This window comes from Delphinus delphis, chromosome 5 (genome assembly GCF_949987515.2).
Source record: "Delphinus delphis chromosome 5, mDelDel1.2, whole genome shotgun sequence".
Classification (NCBI taxonomy): domain Eukaryota; kingdom Metazoa; phylum Chordata; class Mammalia; order Artiodactyla; family Delphinidae; genus Delphinus; species Delphinus delphis.
The window spans coordinates 87,262,125-87,281,497 of NC_082687.1; positions in this window are offsets into that span (position 1 = coordinate 87,262,125).

A 19,373-nucleotide genomic window follows, 5' to 3' on the forward strand; every position below is an offset into this window, starting at 1 on the left:
GGACTATAGCAACAGAGTAGGATTGAAGACAAGGGATCGAGTCAAGAAAAAGAAACTGACATCAGGTAAATGCACAAGTAGACATTTCTGCAAAGAAGACATACAGATGGCCAAGAAGCACATGAAAAGCTGCTCAACGTCACTAATTATTAGTGAAACGCAAATCAAAACTACAATGAGGTATCACCTCACACCAGTTAGAATGGGCATCATCAAAAAATCTACAAACAACAAATGCTGGAGAGGGTGTGGAGAAAAGGGAACCCTCTTGCACTGTTGGTGGGAATGTAAATTGATACAGACACTATGGAGAACAGTATGGAGGCTCCTTAAAAAACTAAACATAGAATTACCATACGATCCAGCAATCCGACTACTGGGCATATACCCTGAGAAAACCACAATTCAAAAAGACACATGCACCCCAATTTTCATTGCAGCACTATTTACAATAGCCTGGTCATGGAAGCAACCTAAATACCCATCAACCGACGAATGGATAAAGAAGATGTGGTACATATATACAATGGAATATTACTCAGCCATAAAAAGGAATGAAATTGGCTCATTTGTTGAGGTGTGGATGGATCTAGAAACTGTCATACAGAGTGAAGTAAGTCAGAAAGAGAAAAACAAATATCGTACATTAACGTATATATGTGGAACCTAGAAATATGGTACAGATGAACCGGTTTGCAGGGCAGAAATTAAGACACAGATGTAGAGAACAAATGTATGGACACCAAGGGGGGAAAGGAGCGGGGGGGGTGGGGTGGGGCTGGTGGTGGGATGAATTGGGTGATTGGGAATGACATGTATACACTGATGTGTATAAAATTGATGATTAATAACCTGCTGTATAAAAAAATAAATAAAATTCAAGAATTAAAAAAATGAAATGTACACAGTTCCAGGATTTTTTTTGAATTTTGTTTTATTTAGTTTTTTATACAGCAGGTTCTTATTAGCGACACATTTTATACATATTAGTGTATATATGTCAATATATACACTTTCATCAGTGAATGAATTTCTTACTATGAATTTCTTTCATAGTTTTCTGCATACACCTCTTTTGTCTCCCTAGATACTTTTATTCCTAGGTATTTTATTCTTTTTGTTGCAATTGTAAATGGGAGTGTTTCCTTAATTTCTCTTTCAGATTTTTCATCATTAGTGTATAGGAATGCCAGAGATTACTGTGCATTAATTTTGTATCCTGCAACTTTACCAAATTCATTGATTAGCTCTAGTAGTTTTCTGGTGGCATCTTTAGGATTCTCTATGTATAGTATCATGTCATCTGCAAACAGTGACAGTTTTACTTCTTCTTTTCCAATTTGTATTCCTTTTATTTCTTTTTCTTCTCTGATTGCCGTGGCTAGGACTTCCAAAACTATTTTGAATAATAGTGGTGAGAGTGGACATCCTTGTCTTGTTCCTGATTTTAGAGGAAATGCTTTCAGTTTTTCACCATTGAGAATGATGTTTGCTGTGGGTTTGTCATATATGGCCTTTATTATGTTGAGGTAGGTTCCATCTGTGCTCATTTACTGGAGAGTGTTTATCATAAATTGGTGTTGAATTTTGTCAAAAGCTTTTTCTGCATCTATTGATGATCACATCGTTTTTATTCTTCAATTTGTTAATACGGTGTATCACATTGGTTGATTTGCATATATTGAAGAATCCGTGAATCCCTGGGATAAATCCCACTTGATCATGGTGTATGATCCTTTTAATGTGTTGTTGGATTCTGTGTGCTAGTATTTTGTTGAGGATTTTTGCATTTATATTCATGAGTAATATTGGTCTGTAATTTTCTTTTTCTGTAGTATCTTTGTCTGATTTTGGTATCAGGGTGATGGTGGCCTCATAGAATGAATTTGGGAATGTTCCTTCCTCTACAATTTTTTGGAAGAGTTTGAGAAGGATGGGTGTTAGCTCTTCTCTAAATGTTTGATAGAATTCACCTGTGAAGCCGTCTGATCCTGGACTTCTGTTTGTTGGAAGATTTTAAATCACAGTTTCAATTTCATTACTTGTGATTGGTCTGTTCATATTTTCTATTTCTTCCTGGTTCAGTCTTGGAAAGTTATATGTCTTTCTAAGAATTTGTCCATTTCTTCCAGGCTGTCCATTTTATTGGCATAGAGTTGCTTGTAGTAGTCTCTTAGGATGCTTTGTATTTCTATGGTGTCTGTTGTAACTCGTCCTTTTTCATTTCCAATTTCATTAAGTCCTCTCCCTCTTTTTCTTGATGAGTCTGGCCAATGGTTTATCAATTTTCTTTATGTTCTCATAGAACCAGCTCTTAGTTTTCTTGAGCTTTGCTATTGTTTTCTTTGTTTCTATTTCATTTATTTCTGCTCTGATCTTTATGATTTCTTTCCTTCTGCTAATTTTGGGTTTTGTTTGTTCTTCTTTCTCTAGTTCCACTAGGTGTAAGGTTAGATTGTTTATTTGAGATTTTTCTTGCTTCTTGAGGTAGGATGGTATTGTTATAAACTTCCCTCTTAGAATTGCTTTTGCTGCATCCGATAGGTTTTTGATCATCGTGTTTTCATTGTCATTTGTCTCTAGGTATTTTTTTTATTTCCTCTTTCATTTCTTCAGTGATCTCTTAGTTATTTAGTAACATATTGTTTAACCTCCATGTGTTTGTGTTTTTTACGTTTTTTCCTGTAATTGATTTCTAATCTCATAGCATTGTGGTCAGAAAAGGTGCTTGATATGATTTCAATTTTCTTAAATATACTGAGGCTTCATTTGTGACCCAAGATGTGATCTATCCTGGAGAATGTTCCGTGTACAGTTGAGAAGAAAGTTTAATCTGCTTCTTTTTGGATGGAATGTCCTATAAATATCAATTAAATCTATGTGGTCTATTCTGTCATTTAAAGCTTGTGTTTCCTTATTAATTTTCTGTTTGGATGATCTGTTCATTGGTGTAACTGAGGTTTTAAAGTCTCCCACTATAATTGTGTTACTGTCGATTTCCTCTTTTATACCTGTTAGCAGTGGCCTTATGTATTGAGGTGCTCTTATGTTGGGTGCATATATATTTATAATTGTTATATCTTCCTCTTGGAGTGAAGACTTGATCATTATGTAGTGTCCTTCCTTTTCTCTTGTAACATTCTTTATTTTAAAGTCTATTTTATCTGATATGACTATTGCTACTCCAGCTTTCTTTTGATTTCCATTTGCAAGGAATATCTTTTTCCATCCCCTCACTTTCAGTCTGTATGTGTCCCTAGGTCTGAAGTGGGTCTCTTGTAGACAGCATATAGATGGGTCTTTTGTATCCATTCAGCGATCCTGTGTCTTTTGGTTGCAGCATTTAATCCATTCACATTTAAGGTAATTATCAATATGTATGTTCATATTATCATTTTCTTAATTGTTTTGGGTTTGTTTGTTTGTTTGTTTTTTGCAGTACGCGGGCCTCTCACTGTTGTGGCCTCTCCCGTTTCAGAGCTCAGGCTCCAGATGCACAGGCTCTGCAGCCACGGCTCACGGGCCAAGCCGCTCCGCGGCATGTGGGATCTTCCCGGACCGGGACATGAACCCATGTCCCCTGCATCAGCAGGCGGACTCCCAACCACTGTGCCACCAGGGAAGCCCCCTTGGGTTTGTTTTTGTAGGTCCTTTCCTTCTTTTGTGTTTCCCAGTTAGAGAAGTTCCTTTAGCATTTGTTGTAGAGGCTGGTTTGGTGGTGCTGAATTCTCTTAGCCTTTGCTTGTCTGTAAAGCTTTTGATTTCTCCATCGACTCTGAATGAGATCCTTGCTGGGTAGCGTAATCTTGGTTGTAGGTTCTTCCTTTTCATCACTTTAAATATGTCATGCTACTCCCTTCTGGCTTGTAGAGTTTCTTCTGAGAAATGAGCTGTTAACCTTATGGGAGTTCCCTTGTATGTTATTTGTCGTTTTCTCATTGCTGCTTTCAATAATTTTTCTTTGTCTTTAATTTTTGCCAGTTTGATTACTATGTGTTTGGCGTGTTTCTCCTTGGGTGTATCCTGTATGGGTCTCTCTGCACTTCCTGGACTTGGGTGGCTATTTCCTTTCCCACATTAGGGAAATTTTCAACTATAATCTTTTCGAATGTTTTCTCAGCTCTTTCTCACTCTCTTCTCCTTCTGAGACCCCTATAATGTGAATGTTGTTGTGTTTAATGTTGTCCCACAGGTCTCTTAGGCTGTCTTCATTTCCTTTCATCCTTTTTTCTTTATTCTGTTCCACAGCAGTGAATTCCACCATTCTGTCTTCCGGGTCACTTATCAGTTCTTTTGCCTCAGTTATTCTGCTATTGATTCCTTCTAGTGTATTTTTCATTTCAGTTATTGTGTTGTTTTTCTCTGTTTGTTTGTTCTTTAATTCTCCTAGGTCTTTGTTAAACATTTCTTGCATCTTCTTGATGTTTGCCTCCATTCTTTTTCTGAGGTCCTGGATCATCTTCACTATCATTATTCTGAATTCTTTTTCTGGAAGCTTGCCGATCTCCACATCATTTAGTTGTTTTTTTGTGTGTGTGTGTTATCTTCTTCCTTCATCTGGTACATAGCCCTCTGCCTTTTTATCTTGTCTATCTTTCTGTGAATGTGGTTTTTGTTCCACAAGCTGCAGGACTGTAGTTCTTCTTGCTTCTGCTGTCTGCCCTCTTGTGGATGAGGCTATGTAAGAGGCTTGTGGAAGTTTTCTGATGGGAGGGACTGGTGGTGGGTATAGCTGGCTGTTGCTCTGGTTGGTAGAGATCAGTAAAACTTTAATCCTCTTGTCTGTTGATGGGTGGGGTGGGGTTACCTCCCTGTTGGTTGTTTGGCCTGAGGTGACCCAACACTGGAGCCTACCCCGGACTCTTTGGTGGGGCTAATGGTAGACTCTGGGAGGGCTCATGACAAGGAATACTTCCCAGAACTTCTGTTGCCAGTGTCCTTGTCCTCACAGTGAGACATAGCCATCCCCTGCCTCTGCAGGAGACCCTCCACTTGTACAGGTAGGTCTGGTTCAGTCTCCTATGGGGTAAATGCTCATTCCCCTGGTCCCGATGCACACAGTACTTTGTGTGTGCCCTCCAAGAGTAGAGTCCCTGTTTCCCCCAGTCCTGTCAAAGTCCTGCAATCAAATCCTGCTTGCCTTCAAAGTCTGATTCTCTAGGAATTCCTTCTCCTGTTGCAGGACCCCCATGTTGGGAAGCCTGATGTGGGGCTCAGAACCTTCATTCTAGTGGGTGGACTTCTGTGGTATAAGTGTTCTCCAGTTTGTGAGTCACCCACCCAGCAGTTATGGGATTGGATTTTATTGTGATTGCGCCCCTCCTACCGTCTCATTGTGGCTTCTCCTTTGTTTTTGGATGTGGGGTATCTTTTTGGGTGAGTTCCAGTGTCTTCCTGTCGATGACTGTGCAGCAGTTAGCTGTGATTCCGGTGCTCTCGCAAGACAGAGTGAGAGCACGTCCTTCTACTCTGCTATCTTGAACCAATCACACATGTAATTTTTATTTTATATAAATTTATATGCTATCTATGCAACTCTTAGTGTACAAGAATGTACTTCCCTAAAATAGCTAGTGGAATATTCCAGCCTCAGGTTAGACCTGGTAGAAGTGGTTGGGCTAAGCTCTCCCCTCAAAACCCACAGTTCCAGTTTTGCAAAATGAAGAGTCTGGTTGCACAATAATGTGGAGGTGCTAACTACTGAATTCTACACTTAAAAATGGTTAAGGGCTTCCCTGGTGGTGCAGTGGTTGAGAGTCCGCTTGTGGATGCAGGGTACATGGGTTCGTGCCCAAGTCCGGGAAGGTCCCACATGCCGCGGAGCGGCTGGGCCCATGAGCCATGGCCGCTGAGCCTGCGCGTCCGGAGCCTGTGCTCCGCAACGGGAGAGGCCCCGCGTACCACAAAAAAAAAAAAAAAAAAAAAGTTAAGATAGTAAATTTTATGTTACGTACATTTTACCAAAAGTAATTAAAATTTTTTTTTAATTAAAAGAGGAAAGAGAAGGAGGAGAAGGGGAAGGGGAAAGAGGAGAAGAAGAAGAAGAAGAAGGAGGAGGAGAAGGAGGAGGAGGAGGAGGAGGAGGAGGAGGAGGAGGAGGAGGGGAAGGAGGAGAAGGAGAAGGAGAAGGAGAAGAAGAAGAAGAAGGAGAAGAAGAAATAAAACTGATGAGACAGAGCGAGAGCAAGAGCAAGCGCGCGCGTGTGCGATCTCAAGGCCGGGGTTGGGGGTGGGTGGTTCCTGTTCAGCTGTGGTCTGTGAGCTGTAGCTGCCTTGTAAACGGTGTAGCCCAAGCCATTCCTTCAGCACATTCTGGGGCAGGAGTTTCTTGAAGAAGAGAGGCATAAATGAAGCGGATATCTCCCCAAACCTAAAATCCCTCAAAGGTTAAGACCCGCTCTAGACTAGAAATGCCCTGCTTAAAATAGAAGGATAAATGCAATGCTCTTCTTTGGTTGTTCTTCTTTTCAATTGTAGTTTTGAATAGGTAATACATGCATGCTGTACAAAATCCAAAAAGTACAGAAGGTACATGATGTACAAATAAATTTTCCTTCTCCCCTGGCCCAGCCACCAGTTTCTCTTCTTGGAAGCAACAACCATTGATTTTCTTTGCGTCCTTCCAGAGGAAGGTAGATTTACGCCCCGCCACCAAGGTCCCCCCCTTTTTTTTAACCCGAATGGTAGCATTCTAAGCCCATTAATCTATCTCTTGCTTTATCACTAAAAATATATCCTGGCGATCATTATATCCTGTATATACAGATATGCCTCCTTCTTCTCCTTGCCCCTCCCTCCTCCTTTTCTTCTCCTCTTTCCCTTGTAAAGAAATATGTTTAATTAATTGACATGGAAGGGACCACAGACAGCCTGTGGTCTGATCTCCACACTTAGAAAGACAAGCTTTTGAAAGTCACACTCACTTCCTCCTCCCAGTGTTTACTTTTTTAAATTTTCAACAAAAATAAGGAAACTAGTACAGTGGAGCCCCATACACCCATCACTCAGATGCAATCATTATTAAAATTATGTGGCATTTACTTTATCCATTTAAAAGTTCTCTTTGTCTTTTGTTCTCGGTTGATGTTGTCCAAAGCAAAGCTGGCATTGTGTCATTTCACCCTATGTTCTTCCCTGTGCAGCTCTAAAACATGTCAACACCGTTTCACAGAGTTATGACTGCGTGGAACAAAATTAACAGTAATTCTCTGATATGGCCTTATACGCAGTCCATAAGCAAATTTCCCCAATTGTTGTAAAACTGTCCCCTTTATAGTTGGTTTGTTCAAAATGATTCATACATTTGGTTCTTATGTCTCTTCACTCTTTTAATCTTTTTTCCCCCCATTCTCTTTTAACCTTAAATACTCCTGCCACCATCTTTAGGTCCCATCACTAACTTGTAGAAATTGGGCCAGTTGCCCTAAAAAATGACCCTCATTCTGGATTTGTTTCTTTGCCTTCTTGTAGTGTCATTTAAGTCATCTTACTTGTTCTAATCCTCCATAAGTCCTGTAAATGGAAACGAACTCTAGGGGCACAACTGGCTTTTGTGGCAGGAACCCCTTCTGGTGATACCACATGCTACATATCACATCACATTGGGAAACACACAATGTCCTCCTTTCAGTGATGCTAAGATTAATCATTGGTTCAGGAAGTGACAGGCTGATCCCTCTGTGGTCAACTTTCCCACCAATCTTTCATCTAACGAGTTCATGCATTGATGACCATTGTCTGAATCAATGATTTCCCTAGGAGTTACAAAATGATGATTTTCTAAGTCTCTCATGCCTTCCACATTCATCAGGCAGAATTCTGCCTGTTTTTAAAGAGCTGGAGAATCCACCTTACCCACAAGTCTTGCTCTGAATTATATAAGGCTATTTAAACTCAAAGTCACTCCTAAAATACTTTGTTTCTCTACCATTGAGGAAATTCCAGAGACTGTGACTTCAACTCAGAGAGCAACAATGAAAAGGGAATTGTCAAAATTGTTTCCCCAGGGGTGGCATCATTGAGATAAGTACATGGCTGTTCAAGGTGCCTGATTTTTTGGGCATATAACTTCTAAAAGTTCTCTTTAAAACAGAAATCAGTCACATTACTTAACTACCACACCCTCATGCACACTCATGCATGCACACACACACACACACACAAATATTGCAAACAGATCAGGAATTAAATCCTAATGCAAAATTTATTTTATGCAGTGTTTTCTTTCAAAAACCTATGTTTCTGGGACTTCTCTGGTGGTCCAGTGGTTAAGAATCCACCTTCCAATGCAGGGGAGGCGGGTTCAATCCCTGGTCGGGGGACTAAGATCCGACCTGCCACGGGGCAACTAAGCCAGCGTGCCACAACTACTGAGCCTGCACGCTCTGGAGCCCACGCCACACCTAGAGAGAAGCCCACGCACCACAACAAAATATCCCACATGCCACAAGGAAGATCCCACGTGCTGCAACTAAGACATGATGCAGCCCAATAAATAAATAAATATTTTTTTTAAAAAATTGAAACAAACAAACAAAAATAACCTATGTTTCTGCCCCTGGAGCACCCACCACCCCACCATGAGAGAGGTCGTGTTGGAGTAGAGACATGAATTCCTGCTAAGAGTTCTGGGAAGATCACGATCAGGAACAAGACACCCCTGAAGCAGTCTGCTGTCTTCAAGAAGGAATCTAAAAACAAGGCTTTGAGGAAATCCATATTTTAACAACCCTCTTGCTCATAACCTTGCCTGGGCTTTATCAGAGCAAGGCCTCTGGTCTTCCCTTCCTACCAGCTAGCACACTGGTGAGAGTAATTGCCCAATGATCACCTTTGGCTGAAAGGAGACAGGTTTCAGAACACCCCTGCTGTGATTGCCCTCACTTCCATTTGTCTACTTGACACTTCTTTGCTCATCTCTGGGCTGCTTGCTTGGGATTAGCCCAACTGAAGGGGAGGGGTCATTTCATTTTTACTCAGGCTAAAAAAAAATCAATCTCAGAAACAAATCAATTCTAAATCCAATAAAATCAGAGATTGTGAGAGTTGGAAGGGGATGTGTGAGGACATTGAGGCCATCAGAGTCAGAATTTTTGAGCTAAAGGACATGTTCGAGAGCTTATAATCGATTCTCTATTTGCAGATGTGGAGATCGAGGCTCAGAGGGATGGCGTGATTCACCCAGGATCTCATGACAAAGTTAAGACTGGAAACCAGGTCTTCCCACTATATCATGAACTCCCCCTCCCCATTTTCCACGTTAGGAGAAAGAGGTCTGCAGGGGGTCATGTCACTTGTCCAAGGTCAAAGAGTTGAGCACTAATTGTCTACTATGGGCCAGGTACATGCCAGGCTTGTAATTGCACCACACTGCTTCTGGAATGAGTGAATGTGTTTTTAGTACTATTCTTCGGATGCCATGCAGCTGTTTCCCACAGAGAAGCTCATTTGCTGTCGTAAATATTCAGCATTTTGTCATTGTGGCTAATTTATCTCCCAGTGGGTAAAATTCGTTTACTGTGCTTTTTAAGGAAAATTTTGGCTCTGTCAAAAGATTCTCCAGATGAAACAACAATCCCAGATTCTCCACAGTACGCCATTCTCTTCCTGTGTGAAGCGAGGAGTGTGAAAATAGGAGTCTAGAGCCCCCTTGTAGCCCTTGCCCTTCATCTTGAGCTGAGTGACCTTGGCTAAGCCCCTTGGTCTCCCCTGGCCTCAGATGCCTCCTGTGTAGAACATGGGGGTTGGGTTAATTTAGTGGTTTCCAACTGTGCTCACACCAAAAGCCTCTGCTTAGAAAGAGCCCTTCAAACACCAATGCCCTTGATGAAGTAACAAGGTGTTTCCCCTCTTTGTAGAAATTAATCACAGATCCATTATTGTAATCACTTTTGATCGGCATAATACTGCATGTCATAAGAAGGAGAGAGGCCTCCAGACCCCAATAGTGAATGTAAACGTTTACCCGCATGGTTTGGTCATTGGTAAATGGATGACTTCTCTCAGGCTATCAGAATGTTGAGTGCAGTTTGTAGACCTTCCCTCCTACCTTGATGGAACTCCATCTCTAACCCATCCCAAGAAGTCTTGGGATCCACTGGGTTAAAACTTTCTTTAGTCCTCTGGTTCTAAAATTATTACAGGGGTGAATCCTGTGATCTTCCTCAGGGGTTAATATTTGAGTTTTCATCTACTGGTCAAGCTCAAAGCTTGTTTTGAAGGAGATGGCTTGCAACCTTCATACGTCAAACCAGGAAACTGGTTTAGGTTCCTTTAGGCTAAAGGCAGATGCTGAAATAAGGGTTTAAAGACATGCCATTTATTTGGAAGGTGATGTGAGAAGAGAGAAATGGGACAGGGAAAAGAAGGATGCCAGTTAAGTGGTGTCAGTGAGTGGACGGCTGCTATGCACATCTGGGGATCAGTCCCATGGCGGGGTAAGAAGGCTGGGGTGTTTCTCCACCAACTGCCATCCCCTTCTACTGGGGGCTGCTCCTTGGGGTCAGCTCCCTGACAATTCTGACTTGCCCCATGACCCAGGATGCATCTGCTTGCTGGGAACTATCCGTAGGTGACCACTAGGGTGGGTGGAGGACCATCAACAGTGGGCCATCAACAGCTTTCCCAGGAGGCTAAACAGAAAGCATCCCACTGTTAAAAGTCACAACAATATCCACCCATTCTTTCAATAAGTATTGATTGAAAAGTATCGATTGAAGTTAGATGCTGTTTGAGGCGCATGGATATATCAGTGAGCAAAAGTGACGTGGATCCCTGCTTGTGTGGAGTGTATATTCCAACAGGAGAAGAAGCAAACACATACTGTACGTGATAAATAAGTGAATTATATGCAGAGTGTTACAGAATAATATTCACATGTAAACATGCAAAGTATACAGTGCCAGTGGAGGGTGGAAGGGATTGGGAGTGCTGGGTTCTGTGAGGAGAGGTTGCGGTTTTAACTGCGGGGATGAGGAGACTCTCTCTGAGACAAGGTTTGAAGGAGGTCATGGGAGGAGCCATTGGGAAATCTGGAGGGAGAGAATTTGAGGTGGAGAGAACAGACCCATTAAGGTGGAAGCATGAGCAGGCCTGGTGTGCTCCCCGAGTAGTGAGGAGGCTGTTGTGCCTGGAGCAGAGAGAAGATGAGAGAAAATAAGAAGACATAAGGTCGGAGGTGGGGAGAGGCCAGATCATGGAGGGTGTCCTGTGGCTTTTATTTCAAGGGCAACAGGAGACATTGGAGGCTCCTGAGAGAAAGAGGGACATGCTTTGCCTTGTGTCCCAAGAGGATCCCTCACTATGACCAGGGTGGGGAGAATAGACTGAAATGGGGTGTATCAGGTATCCATTCTGCATAAGTAATGACCACACACTTAGCAGCTTAAAACAACACAGATTTATTGTCTCTGTTTCCTGGGTCAGCAGTAGTCCAGTTTTGGGCCAGCTGGGTCCTCTGCTAAGGGTCTCGCCAGGCTGAAATCAAGGTGTCAGCTGGGGCTATGATCTCAGGATCCTGAGCTCAGTGTCCTCTCCCAGGCTCACTGGTTGTTGGCAGAATTTACATCCTTGTGGTTGCAGGACTGAAATCCCATTTTCTTGCCAGCTGTTGGCTGGGGGTAGCTCTTAGAGGCCGTTCTCAATCCTTGCCCTGTGGTCCCTTCTGCAGACAGTTAACAACATAGCTGTTTGCTTCTTCAAGGCCAGAGGGGAATCTCTCTTACACTTCAAATCTCTTCCTTCAGGAAGGACCCAGCCCCCGAAGGGCTCACCTGTCTAGGTAAAGACCAACCAAGATATCCCTCAAAGTCAACTGATCAGTAACCTAATCACAGCCTGACATCCATCACATCTACAAGTCCCACCCGTGCTCAGGGGAGGGGAGGGGAGTATGCAGGCCCAGCGTAGAATTCTGCCTACCACAGGGGACAAGGATAGAAGCTGAGGGTGCTGTTAGGAGGCAGTTGCCATAATCCAGGCAAGAGCAGATGGTGGCTTAGACATTGGTGATGTAACAGTGGAGGGGATGAGACAGCTCAGAGTCGGGAGGTTTTGGATGGGTGAGTCCATTGGTTTCTTGTCCAACTGACTGTGAGAGAAAGAGAGAAGGCAAGGACGATGCCAAGGATTTTATCCTGAGCTGAAGGTGGGAGGGAGTTGCCATCTGCTGGTAATAAAATCACAGCCCAAGGTAGCCATGCCACTTTATGCCGAATGAATGGTGTGAACAAACAAGACAAAGGAGAAAGTAGTCTCCCCAGACTGGTAATGTCAGGGAAGCCTTGGGGGTGGGGACAAATTTAAAATAGGTCTGGAAACAACTGCGGTGTTTAGATGGGTGAAGAGAAGGGAGGAGGGTGTTCCACAAGGACTTAAGGTGAGCAGAGGGGTGGAGGGGGCAGGAAGGCACTAATGGTATTTTGAGGGTCATGAATAGATTAGGGGGGCTATGGAGGGTCTCGTGGGTGAGCAATATGGGAAGGAAGGCAGTGTAAACCTTGGAGGAAATTCAGCCTCAAACTAAGGCCATGATTCTGTAGGACAAAGAGATTTTATTCTAGAGAACTATTCACAAGAGATGATAAAACAACATCCAACAAGTGTTTACTGGCCAACTACTGAATTAGTTTCCTGGGGCAGACATAACAAAGTACCATAGACTGGCTGGCTCAAACAGCAGAAATTTATTTCCTTGAAGTTCTGGAGGCTGGAAGTCCAAGATCAAGATTATTGCAGGATTTGTTTCTTCTGAGGCCTCTCTCCTTGGCTTGTAGATGGCTGTCTTCTCCCTGCGTCCTCACATGGTCCTGCCTCTGTGTGGGTCTATGTCTTAATCTCCTCTTCTTATTAGGATGCCAGTCATATTGTGTCAGGGCCCACACATATGACCTCATTTTATTTTATTTACCTTTTTTTTTTGGCAGTACATGGGCCTCTAACTGCTGTGGCCTCTCCCACTGCGGAGCACAGGCTCCGGATGCGCAGGCTCAGCGGCCATGGCTCATGGGCCCAGCCGCTCCGCGGCATGTGGGATCTTCCCGGACCGGGGCACGAACCCGTGTCCCCTGCATCGGCAGGCGGACCCTCAACCACTACGCCACCAGGGAAGCCCTGACCTCATTTTATTTTAATCACCTCTCTAAAGACCCCATCTCCATACACAGTCACTTCCTAAGGTGCTGGGGGTTAGGACTTCAACCTATGAATTTTGAGGGGATGCAATTGAGCCCATCATACCTACTAGTCCGTGTAATTGTGTTAGGCATCTAGAGACTAGAGAAGCAATTACCGTCTTTGTCTTCCCATCCCTTTACTGGAAACACATCCAGGAGGCCAGGGCCCTGGGGACTGGCTGTCCTGTGTTCTCTGACACTCGCTCACTGCAATCACTCTCATCATCACTGAAAACTACTGTGTTTCGCAAGAGCTGCCGCAAACGTTAATGGGGAGCCTCAACGGGCTGAGTCGTCACGTGTTCAGTTAGAGAAGAACAGGAGTCACCCTTGTGGAGTCTCCGTCTGCTGCCTAACTTGTTCTCCAAAGCCGCAGACCGGATGTTCAAAAGGCAGGGACTGGCAAAAATTAAGTCCTGCTCTCTGCGTTACAGAAACCAAATAATGGTTTTGTGCTTCGGTATTTTATGTCTGTAATGTGAGTCCACACCAAGTGGCAGCACAAATAAAAATAGCTACTTTAGAAAGCAGATTTTGCTTATTCCACAAGATAAATCACCAGAGCTGCCATTTTCCTGGTAATTTCAAAACCAGACACTTTGTTATATTTTTTTCCAAACACAATTGTCTTCATTTGAACTCCTCAGAGGGAGTGTGCCCCTTGGGGTTTTCATTCAACTTTGCAAGGGCAGCGAGCTGCGTGCCCCCTACACATTTACCCTGTATTCCAGCACCACACGTATGAGGCTTAAGTGACTCTGATGTACTCCAGGGTGCATGTACTTAGCAGCAAAGTTCAGAGGCTGGCAACTCACATTTGCCCAAACTGATTCCACATCTGCTTTAAGTAAACCTGCTCCTTCTGATACAAACATGCTTGCTTTTTTTTTTTTTCCTCCCCTTGCAAGTCAGCGTATGCTATTAGAGGTTGAAAATAAGGAGGCTATTTTAGACAAGAAGAAAAACAAGTTAAAAGTCAGCCTGAGGTTCAGAATATTGCTGTGTATTACTGTTCCCTCTTGGAAGAAACTAAGTAACTTTGCTAAGATATAAGACATTTCAACCCTAGCTCATTTGCTCACATGGCACAATCCTTTAGTGTGATAATTTTGTTATGGGAAAATTCTCAACCAACAGAAACATCAAGAAAACTTATCCATTCAGAACAATGCAGAAACAGAAAGCAAATACCATTAAAAAGAGAGAGAGAGAGAGAAGAAAGGAAGGAAGGAAGGAAGGAAGGAAGAAAGGAAGAAAGAAAGAAAGAAAGAAAGAAAGAAAGAAAGAAAGAAAGAAAGAAAGAAAGAAAGAAAGAAAGAAAGAAAGAAAGAAAGAAAAAAACACCTCAGGGCAGCCAAAATGTCACAAGGCCCTGCCATTATCCTTACCAGAGCCTCTAAATCCACATTAAAGGCATTTCCTTTCATTTGATGCCAGATTCCTGAATTTTGGCTAATGCTTTCCAATCTCACTACAGACGACAAGCAGCAAATTCAAGATGAAGCCACAGTCTGCTCCTTACAGCTGTGAGGCAGGGCAGAGATAAGAAAAACAGAAAAGCCAGAAATCTCACTAGCACAGCAGGTAAATGTCTGACCCACCCCAACAGCCCCTTAGGGACAACTGTATAATAATAATAAGTCCAAGTCATAAAGGGAGGCTGACTTACGTTCAACATGCTTTATTTAAGGTGGAAATGACATGTGGAATACATTTTAGAAAAAATGATTAAAATATGAAGTTGAGATGCGTTGTCAAGATTCTCCTGGTTGCAGGTGACAAAACCCAATCTAAACTGGTGCAGAAAGGCAATTTACTAACATTATTTATTAATCCAGAGATATCCTTGCTTCAGACACAAGTGGACTCAGGAGGTGTGAACAACATCATTAAGACCTGGTTTCCATCTCCTGTTGTTTCCTTCTACAATGGTGTTAGTCTCAGATCAGCCCTCATGGTGGCAAGGTGGCTGCCAATAGCTCCAAATGTGGTGAAAGAGAGACCCTCCTCTAGTTTGACCACACAGCCAACAGGCAAGATTAACTCTACTAGCTTGATTAAGCTGACTAGCTTGGTTTGGGCCCCATGCTCATCTCAGATCCAATCTCTGAGGCCAGGAGTTTGCCCAGTGTTCTGATTGGCCAAACTTGGACCAGACGCCTGTTCCTGGTGCATGGGGTGAAGTCAGCTCCACCCAAAACAGGGAGACAGAGTGGGAGGAAGATGAACAAAACTTAGAGTTGGGAGTAAATGTCCCCATGAGAGAGGGAGTAAGATGTTGGGCAGAGAGAGCAGCTAATGTCAACCAGGAGAGAAAACCTGTAACTACTGAAGATATCCAGCATGACTCTTTCTTGAGGGCGCTGGATATAACTGCATTTTACATTCACAAATGATTGTGACTTAATGACGTTTACAGTTTAAGAAATGATCGTGACAATAGAAAACAATTGTGACCCTGGAGTTTTCAATTACATGACTGAATTCTCTTTTTGCACTATTTGGAGCTTGGTTTTCTGTCACTCGCAACCAAAAAGGTCTGGACAAATCATCCCATCTTTTTGGGCATTTATTTTAATCACATAAGGTGACACACAGAACCCCAGGCAGAGACTGCGGCGCACCGTTGCTTGACTCTTATAAGAAGCAGTGACTCCTCGTTCCTCCCCATTGTGTTCAGATGATCGGAGTTTGGGAAACACCACTTAGCAGAAATGAGGAGTGAAAGGCACCCTGCTGCTTCCAGTCAGCTGGGGGATCCTGGGGAGGGTGACCTACTGCCACTGCCTGGCTGACCTGCTCCAGGGAAGATGGTGGCGGACTTAATGTCCCTCTTCAGGCCACATTTAGTGGAGCAGCAGGCCCCCCAGTGTTCCTGCTACCTTCCCAGGCACAGGGGTTGCCAGTGAACTGTGTATTTTGTTACCAACAGGCTAGAATAAACTGCCAGAGGCCTCCCACACTCAGCAGGTGCTAGTGAAGTCTGGGAGAGTGAAATCACTTGTCCGTGGAGGCCAGCCCTGGGCTAAGAAACCAGGGTGTTTCATCTGCTGATGCCTCAGAACCCAGAGCCACCAGCAGGCAGGGGGTTCTTTCACCAGCTGAGCACACAGGCTTCTGAACCTTGGGGCCGGACCCAAGAACACCCTCTCAGATCCGTCCTCCAGGTCAGTGCTTTTCAAACTACCTGGGGTGAAGCCCAGTTGTTTGCTTCTAACCACCAATCTACTGAAGACCTATAAAATACAATAAAATTAATTTTATTAGAAACTTTTAAAAAGCAAAAAAGTACAAAAGGAAAGCCCAATTTTTTTTTTTTTTTTTTTTTTGGTACGCGGGCCTCTCACTGTTGTGGCCTCTCCCATTGCAGAGCACAGGCTCCGGACGCGCAGGCTCAGCGGCCATGGCTCACAGGCCCAGCCACTCCGCGGCACGAGGGATCCTCCCGGACCGGGGCACGAACCCGTGTCCCCTGCATCGGCAGGCGGACCCTCAACCACTGCGCCACCAGGGAAGCCTTGAAAGCCCAATTTTTAAAAAAATTGAAGTATAGTTGATTTACAATATTGTGTTAGTTTCAGGTATGCAGCAAAGTGATTCGGTTATACAGATATACATGGATGTATCTATGTTCTTTTTTTTGATTGTTTTCCATTATAGGTTATGACAAGATATTGAATATAATTCCCTGTGCTATACAGTAAATCCTTGTTAAGGAAAGCCTCATTTTTAAACACCAGATTCAAAAGATAAAAACTACTCTGTCAAACTGCTATTGATGTTTCTTACTACTTATTCTTTGTTTCTGTACCTTCCTCACGCAGACAGGTAACGGTCTTGCACTGCTCCGGGGATGGAACTCTGGCTTTGTTGGAAAGTTTTCAGACCACTGCCTGCTTCCAGTACTCCATGTCTGTAAATTAAGTAAAGCTTGTCAGCTAGACATTTAAGGGTGACCACCACGTGGTCTTAAACACCATTCCCTTCATTTGTTCCCTCAGTCTTTTTTTTCAATTACTCATTTGATCCATCCAAATACTGACGAGTGCCTGCTGTATGTCAAGCCCGGGCCGGTGGTGCACAGGATGGGCAAAGCCCCTGGGTCAGTGGTCTCCCCACACACCACCACATCCCAGCCAAGCCATCCCTCAAATGCTTAGCTTTGCTGCCTCTGCACCTGTGTCTCTCACCGCGTGTCTGAGTCCCAAGCATTTTTTCATAGCTCTGTTTAAATGTCAGCTACTCCATCAATGATAATAGCTATCATTAATCTGACCTCTCCCAGGTCCAGGTATTTGCTAGGCATCTCACATACAGTATTCCTAATTTCCCCAACAACGCTGAGGGGTACGTTTTATCATCCCTCCTGAAACCCACGTTCCTCCCACCAGACAACGTGCTTCTCTGGAAAGTTTCCTGATTCCACAATCTTTGCATCTCTTTTTAAAAATTTTACTGAAGTACAACATACACTTTGAAAAGTACGTGAACTTGTGCAGCTCAGGGAAGCACTCAAAAACTCAATATACCTGTGTACCCTGCTCCCGGATCAAAAAGTAGCATATCAGCACCTTGAAGACCCCCTGTATCCCTTGCCAGTCGCTACAGCAACGCCTCTTCCTAATAGTCACTATCCTGACTTCCAACTCTATGGCTTAATTTACCATTTTTATTCTTTCTCTAAATGGAATCTAAAAGTACTCTTGCAACTTGCTTTTGTTCATTCTGTATTGTTTGTGAGATTCATTGCATTGTTGTCCCTTTTCATCACCATATTGTATTCTATCGTGTGAATATATCACAGTTTATTTAGTCATTGTACTGTTGATGGGCATTTGGGGAGTTTCCAGAGCTGCTGGGAACATTCTAGTCCATGTCTTTTGGTGGATTTATGGATGCATTTCTGCTGCATAAATAACTAGTAGAACTGCAGGGACACAGGGTTTGCATGTGCCCAGTGTCAATAGACACTCCGAACCTCCTTAAAGGTCCTTCTAATATTCGACATCATTTTAATCTTATCTGTGAATTTACATCATTTCCCTTACTAGATTATAAGTGGTTTTTCAATTGAATAAATACTGTCTGTGCGCTGGCTCATTTTTAAATGATGGGTCTAACATACAATATAAGATAGGAAACTGAAGTGAGAAAGCAGAAAGGAAAATAAGGTCAGGGGAAAAAAAGAATGAAGGTAATGTAATGGCCCAAATTCATTCCACAAGGTACTTTTTAAAAATCTGGACCACAAATGTGGTTGAGCTTCCTATCAGCCAATACAAAGAAGGAAACAAGTTACGCAAATCAATGTTCACGGGATAAATGTACCAACTCTTCAGCAGTGTGGCTATTTCTGGTGCTGAGATTAAAATTAAGTCAACCAGAGTCTTCCTAAAGAGGACATTGAAAATAAAGGATCCAACTTCATTTTGGCAATAAGGACGGGAAATTTTGTCAGTTTCTCCCCTCCTCTTGTAATTTCCCTCAACAGGCAACTCTGAGGGAACTAATGCAAACAGATTAGACTCAAACTGTGGTACCTGGAGGGGTCTCTGGAATCTTTTTAGGGGGGTTGCATGATCAAAAGTATTTTTATAATACTGTACTATCAAAGGCTTTTTGCCTTTTTTTACTCTCTTCTTATGAGGGTGTAGTTTTCCAGAGGCCACATGACGTGTGATACAGCAACAGATCAAATGCAGAAGTAGATATGAGAATCTAGCATCTTCTATTAAGCCAGACATTAAAGAAATTTGCAAATTATGTTTTCATCTTGGTAAATAAATTTTTCACACAAAAATATGTCATAGTAACCTATGGGTTTATTATTGATATTCGTAAATGAAAAATTTGTTTTAATTTCTAATATAGTAAGCATCTATAGATATAACCCACCTAAGAAGAAACACTTTGGAGTTCTCAAAAATTTCTGAGTGTTAAAGGGTCCCGAGACTATTTGGAGAATGTTCCCAAAAGGATGTTGTTGGTCACTAGGCCCAGAAGATAATTGGTAAAAAAATGTTCTGTGATCAAATACACTTGGGAAATGTTACGTCTCTCTTGGAAATTGTCAAATTAGAAGCAAATAAACCTAATTAACTTGAACTCTATGTTTCCTAACTGTATTTGACTAAGATCCCCTCTTTCGAGTGCTTTCCTCATCATCCTGGAGGCACACCTGGGAGGAGTGTGGATGAACCA